Below are 7,635 nucleotides of genomic sequence, written 5' to 3' on the forward strand. Positions count from 1 at the left end.
CCTTGGGCTGGACGGAAGGCGTGTGTGTGTGTGTGTGTGTGTGTGTGTGTGTGTGTGTGTGTGTGTGTGTGTGTGTGTGTGTGTTTTGGGAGAGTGGGTGAGGGGGTACACATGTGATGCTCTCTCTCTCTCTCTCTCTCTCTCTCTCTCTCTCACACACACACACACACACACACACACACACACACACACACACACACACACACACGCCGACTCAGTTTCTAAATAAAATGAATACTGTGGAGGTAGGCGGCCAAACGGGGTACTGCATTTGAAGAGTTGAAGATTAGGGTGTGTGTGTGAAAATGTTTATGTGTGCTGGACTTGTTGCATGAGCTGGGATAACTCCTTGAAATAAAAGATGAGAAAGGTTGACGAGGGTCGTGCGAATGCTGTAGTAGGAACCTTGAAGAACACAAAGAAGCCGATGCTAATTTTTTATTGTTTCCCTGAAGAGAGACAAAAGGAAAAAACAAAAAAGGGCTGATCCCGGTGAACCGTGCATGCATTTCACCCAGAAAAACGGCTGCAAACAGATTACTTTACTACATGATTTCTCTTTCAAGCAGCTGCAGAAACCACAGGGTTTCTGCTGAGGTTCGTTTAAATTGAAAATGATATTCTAACTATAAAGGTGGGAATAGAATCCAAATAAGAACATCTGTTAATCATCAACAACAACAACAAAATTACAAATAAGGTTTTCGGTCCAAACACAGTGCAAATAGAAAAATGCAGCAGAAGCACATGAAACACAAGAAAAGCAGGAAAAAAGGTGCGGAGGTGACAGAAACATGGGAAGGATTGCAGTGAGACGAAGAAATGGAGGATTAACTGGTCTTGTGAGGAAGAAAAAGAGGGATGGTAATGATGTGTTCAAATCACATTATTCATATAATGCTGTATAGATTGCTATTAATCGTTTACTGCAGCCGATCTTTCATGTTATTATCCCCTCTAAATCACTTCTATTTTGTTTTTGAGCTTTAAATGTTTTTGTTTTTTTTGTGAGCTTTTATTGCATTTTCTTTCCACTTCTGTCATGTTTGACTCAAATTCTCTTGTTTTTCTACTTCCCGTTTGTTTTACTCAACTTCCGTTCTGTATTTATCTACTTCCGTTGTTTTTAAAAAAATTCAATTTCCTTCCTGCTTTTTCCACCTCCGTTATCTTTTACGTGCTTTTACACCCCCGCTCCCCCCCCCCCCCAATTCCAATTCTCTGGTATTTTCTTACATTGCAGTGCATTCGACTTCTCAGGGCATCCACGTGGCACTACCGGAGGATTTTTAAAAAAGTTACACGAATGGTGTGATAAGTATGTGAAATCCATTTACAAGTGCATTTCCTTTGGCTTCACAGAGCTACAGTTTAAATGTAAAGGTAGTTATTTATGTTCCACCATTTGTCAGCATATTTTCAACTCTCCTGCATGGCTGTTGCTGTTTTTATTAAATGTCTTTTTAAATTTGATTTTCATAGAAAAGCTCGTATTCGTTGCTAGCTTGAAGTGTCACGTATTAGGAGTTCCTACATAGAGATATTTCCTCTTTAAACTTCACATTTAAATGTAAAGTTGAAGACAAAGTTAAAAAATAAATAAGTAAAATAAGGTTGTGAAGGTGAGCTTTCTGTATACTGACTCCCTTACCCATTAATCATCTCAGGACCCCCTCGGACTTATCTGCTGACCATCTGGAGTGGGATCGACCCCTCAACTTGGATAATTATGGACTGAACTGTGTAAGTATTGCAGTTCTAACACTAACATAGTGATACACCAGTACTTACAATGCTATATTATCAGAACACCCTGCTGCATTTTTAAAAATTCCCAGTTTTACCCACAATGTAACACATCCTGTATTAAAGCGACAGAGAAAGAACATAAGAAAAACCTGCAGCATCAGACTCTAGACCTTCACTAAAAACAACAATAATTTCTTTTCTCTTACTGTGCCCATATCGTTGCACCCTTACACCCACATTAATACATGTAACTAAACACATGCATATCTTGTTTATCAGTGGCTGCACAGAAAACCATTAGATCTGAGTTACATAGGGAAGGGACTCAATAATCTGCTCTGACACACTACACTTGATTATGTAAGAGTCTAAAATAACTCAAAAGTGTATTCCCATGAGCAGGAGGTATTTTATACACACACACATATATATGTATATATTAAAGAGTCGCATTCTCCATTAGTCTCCCTCATTGCAAACTGTTAACAGGCATTAGTGGCCCAATTAGAAAAGACTTGGTCTAATCTTTTAAAAGTCCCAGGATAATGTTGAAAATGGCCAGACGAGAGGAGGAGAGGGGGGATGGAAGGGGGATAAAGGGAGGAAGGGGAGGAGAGAAACTCAATCTAAAGCACCAGGTGCACCTTTTGTCGACATAATCTCCCAGCCCTTGAGACCGCGCACTCACTGGCCAACATATACAGCCTTTCATACGTACACATGCTGCTTTTTCGGCTGGGGGATTTGAATCCCGAGCTGGCTCTGGTTATATGTAAAAGGGACTCCTAGGTCAGTGCGCTGCCAGAAGAGACAGAAAAGGGTTTGGTGTGTTGTGATTCGTCCACTCATGGGTAATAATCAATAGGGAGAAACCTTTTCAATTTTAATCTTAGTGATGAGTTTGCACCGGGGACAAAATTTAGGTTAGGAAGGGAGAGAGGGGGTGTGGATGTCTCAGTTACCACACTGAGGATTTTTAAGGGCATGGTTTTACTGTGAGACACACACATTTGTACAGTCCATACACAGCGAGTGAACACTAAACAATGTAGCTGTAACACTGATCCATGGTAAGGGAGGTGAAAGGTAATTTATTAATGCTGCAAAATCCATTACGAGACATACGACATCCCGAGTTTTGAACAGATCTATAATCAGCTTCAAACTGGCTCAAGTGTGTCTGTCAGTAACGTGTGTGTGTAATCATTTATGATTGCACATGTTTACAGCTATGTTAAAAGACACATTTGACCATTTGCACATGGAGATCTTTTAAAACATGGAGAAGATGCAGAGCAGCAGTAGGTAGAGGAGCTCAGTGTGCACAGGAAGCAGACCTGAGTGCACAGCCATTGTGAAGCAGGCATCTATTGATGGCTGTCAGTCAGTTTATAACATTGGTCAGGGAGGACAAAGGACTGTGCAGCTTGAAATGCTGAAAACCTTGGACTGTGCAAAAACACACACACACACACACACACACACACACACACACACACACACACACACACACACACACACACACACACACACACCTCTTGAATAACATTACAGGCCATGTTAATCAATGGCTCTTAGCACAGTGGATTTAAGCAGGCCTGGCGCCCCTTGTCCACAATCCCTCACCCGTCATTCTTTCAGCTCGACCCCTAAACTCCTGTAAAGCCTTGAGTGGGGACGAAGCCAAGGACGGAGCAGGCTGCTCATTGTGATTTAATCTCTCTCTGCCTCTCTCTCCACTGTGAGAACAAACATCAAATATGGCCTTCTTATCAGGCCAACCCCGCTCTATCTATCTATCGCCAATCGATGCCTCCTGTTCTGTGTGTGCAGGCCTCGGTGTATGTGTGTGCTTGTGTGAAACAGGTCTCGGGGGCCGTGCTAACTAAGGTCAAAGATCAGGTATAACCCTCCAGCGAGGAATGACAGATGTGGCCCGCAGAAAACAAGATAAAAGAAACGGAGAGAGAGAAACATGGAAGAAGGGAGCAATTTAGACCAGTTGCATGTGTCCTGAAAGCAGCAGATCAAAAATAAAAACAGGAATCGCTGTGATTGCTTCTGTCGTTTCTGCGGCAGGTATAACTTCTCCTCGGGCGCCTCGACAAGCAGAGCTCAGCTTACCTGAATGGTGGCCTTGAACAATGGACTGGAGGTTCTGTCATTGTCCAACCACCTTTCTGGAAGCGCCACCAGCTAAACGAGCAACTGTGCCGCCACAATGTGCTGAATGTGGCTCTTTTATTTAATACTTCCTTCAGTTGGGGAAATAGGAATATCAAAAACACTTTGATTTGTTTTGCTTCCTGTGAGGCAAGTGAAATAAACTGTTTGTTGAGTCTGTACTTATTCTGAAGCCCTTCCGGACCACCAGATCCAGCCCACACGCGATTGCAGAGATGCGATAAAAACACATTTTGTCTCTGCGATTAGTTTTCATGGGAATGAAAGCAAGTGTATGCATATGCATTAAAGAGTAGGACCTGAGGTGATATGACACTCTGGCTGAGCTTCTATTCACCATGAAACAGCTCCATAGAGCCGCAGAAGGCTGCCGGAGCTGCAGCAGGGGCTGCAGTGGCTCTTAGAGATAGATGGAGAAAGAGAGAGAAAGTAAAGGGGGGCAATCCTTTGTTCTGTCAAGGACTTAACACAATCAGAGTGTACAGTGTGTCAGGAGCGCACAGGCATATATCAACTTCAATCTCTTTTTAATGAAAAATCCTGCCCTCTCTAATATGTGCAAATTAACCTCTTCTCCTCCCTCCCTCCCTCCTCCCTTCCTGCCATTTCCCCTCCCCTCTCTCTCTCTCTCTCTCTCTCTCTCTCCCTTACAGAGGCCCCTCGACTCTCTCGCTCCCCACCGTTGTTTCTGTCCCTCATCTTCCTCCCTTTTTTTTTTACCCCCACTCTTTTGCATTGCCTTCACTAGTTTTTCCATCCCCATCCTCTTATTCAGTGAGTGAGACCACAGCGGAGAGAGAGAGAGAGAGAGGGGGAGACTCGTGCTTTCCATCTAGCTTGTTGCTTTAGCCCCCCCCCCTCCCACCCCACCCCCCAACACCCATGCAGCAATTATCTAGATCAGTTACTTTGCAAATAAATAAATAAGTGAAAAATCATTCAATGAATAAATAAATAAACAACACAGAATAATAAGTAAAAGTCAGTGTCCACCAGCAGCATCAGCAGCAACATTAAAATTCACCCTCCATCCTCCTCGGCTCCCTTTGGTTTTTCATCTGTCTTTCTGCCTCTCTGCTCCACCACACACACACATACACACACACTCACACACGTGCGCACGCCTGATCATGCTATTACCCTGATTATCCCGATGAGTTGGTCAGATCCTCGCTTTCTCATTCTGCCCGCGCTGATTGTAATTTAGAAATTACACCTAATGAGGAATTTTTAAAAACACGGGGACCACTCTGTGGCTGCCAGCTCCACGCCGTTCCCTGCCCTAATGGATTTCCTGGTATGGAATCCATTTTTGCCACACCCCCCCCCCCCCCCCCCCTTCTCTTTCTGCCCTGCAGGGGGTCGGGCTAGCCAGGCCCTCCCTTCCTTCCCTCCTCAACTCTCACCCACCCCCCTATCCCCCACACCCCTTTCCCCACTAATTGGGGGCGACTGGTTTTGGTGAAAAGAAGTCATAATCATTGTTTCTGCTGCTAATTTAAGTGGTTAAGTGTACGGGATCAGCCCGCAGGACAAGGAAATGAGTATGATTAAATTTACTTTTTTTTTTTTTTTAAGTTTAGCAGCTGAAGTGCCAATTTCCATTCTGCTGTTGAGTTGAAGATTTTTCAAAGTTGAGCATCATATGGCACCTAAAACAAGATAAATGCATAAGTCGGAGCATGTTTAGTGGGTTTTGTTTGGCTTTCCCCCCTCTGTCTCTCTCTTTTGAGGAAACAGATCAAAAAGCATTGTTCGGGATGCTAAAAGCATCTGCTTTTCATAGGTCACAGTCTGCTTTTCCCTCCTCATTTTGCCATTAATTAAAAAAAGGGGGAACTGTGCCTCTAAAAACTGACAGAATAAAAGCATCGGAGCCTGATTTCTCTTTTATTTCATGGAGGAATGTGAACCATCAAACAGCTGAACAATAGTTTTAACCTGTCCTGCTCGTCTCATGAACACCTGTATGATGTGCGAGTGTGTTTCAGGGAGGAGGGGGTATTTTTCAGGAAGGGTGGGGGGCAAACACACACACTCACACATAGGCACGCATGCAAATCAAAGCCATCAACAGCTTGTGATGAAGTGAGACGTAGTGGCATAAACAGAGTGTGTCGTTACCATGGAAGCCACTTTCACCTCACAGGCCGAGAGACAGGAAAAAAAAACACAAAGAGCCAACTAGACAGGGAGGGAGGAAGGAAAAAAAAACAGTAACAGACAGACAGAGAAACAGAGAGACAGACAGTGTTTCAAGCTCTCCTTCAGCAACATTTAATAGCTTTTCAAACCTTTCTGAGCTTTTTTCTCCCTCCATACTATAGTGTCTTTTCTACCAGGAGGGAAACACTGTATTTGTACAGTAAGTGGTCTAAAGAAAGGGAAAAGTTCATTGTAACGTTGTTTAATAGCCGATTGAACATTCACTGGTTTTAATGAGCACGTCCCCAAAGCTACAGGAGCAGACGTACAGTGGCCATTGGAGTGGAGGGAGTTTGAGGATACTGGAGCCACATCTGTCCCCACTCTTTTTTGAGTCTCTTTTGTTCCTCTTTGGTGCTACTGTGGGTCACAGATTCCAGCTTCAGATGCCTTGTTTCTCATTACATTTGAAATCATTTCCTAAGCCACTCCAGTCTATTTTTCCTACGACCGTAATCTCCAGCGTTTGGATTTATCGGTGCTTTTCTCGGTCAGCGGTTTGATGCTCCACAAGCCAAATTTCTGCTCGTCTCGTTTCCTCGGCGTGCAACACTTTTTATTTTATGATGACAGCCATAAACAAGATTTAAAATTCACTTAGCTGGAACTGGAACAAATCAGTGCCCGCAATTTCTCTGCATAGCACTGAAGGTCCACTCCACTCCAATTCATAACAATCCAGCCTGTTGCAGGAAATTGAACATAGCAACCTGGTCATAGGCCATCTGAGCGGAGAAGCACAAGCAAAAAGGGGTACTCCAGATATCTCCCTTCATTTGACAGAGACACTAAGGACAAATTTCCTTTCTTTATGTTTTATAAATGGGTCATCTTGGCCAAATGGAAGTCTTTATCCCTTTAATCCAGCTCATCTTCTCCCTTGGAGATCTAACAGGTTACATAACTGCTATGAAAGGGCAGCATGGAGATTAGAAAAAGAGAGAATTACCTTCAATGTCCCATTCAAATGTTCAGAATTCAAATAAAAGAGAAAAATGGTCGTTTCTGCTCATTGGAGCAGGATTTTATTTTCTAAGGTGTCTTACAGGTCAGTGTTTACTTGCCATTTCCTCGCTGTGTTGGGATTTTTTGTTGTTGTTGCTGCACCGTCTTGTCCACCTCACAGCCTGATTGCTGCTGAGTGAAAGAAGCAACCAGTCTCCACACCTTCTCCTACAAAAAGCTGGGCCGAGTGAGACCGTTCTAGCAACGCTACAGCTTTGAAGGTTTGCCAGGAAGGCTACAGGAGGTAATCAGAGGAAAATATGTCCTCTCCTCCTCCTCTTCTTTTAGACCTCCATTAGACTAGCCTGCCTCTGTCTGGGAAAATTGATTTTCTCCCTCCCCTCCTACTCTCCTCTCCTGTTTCTCCTCTTTTTTTCCTTTTTTTTTTTTTTGCTTCTCAGGTTCCATTTGAGGCTTGTTCATCCACTCTCGAGAGCAGTTCTGTGAAACAGAGAGAGAAAAGAGAATAGTAGGCCACGACAGGTTGTTCAC

This window comes from Rhamphochromis sp. 'chilingali' (genome assembly GCF_963969265.1).
Source record: "Rhamphochromis sp. 'chilingali' genome assembly, chromosome: 18".
NCBI lineage: Eukaryota > Metazoa > Chordata > Actinopteri > Cichliformes > Cichlidae > Rhamphochromis > Rhamphochromis sp. 'chilingali'.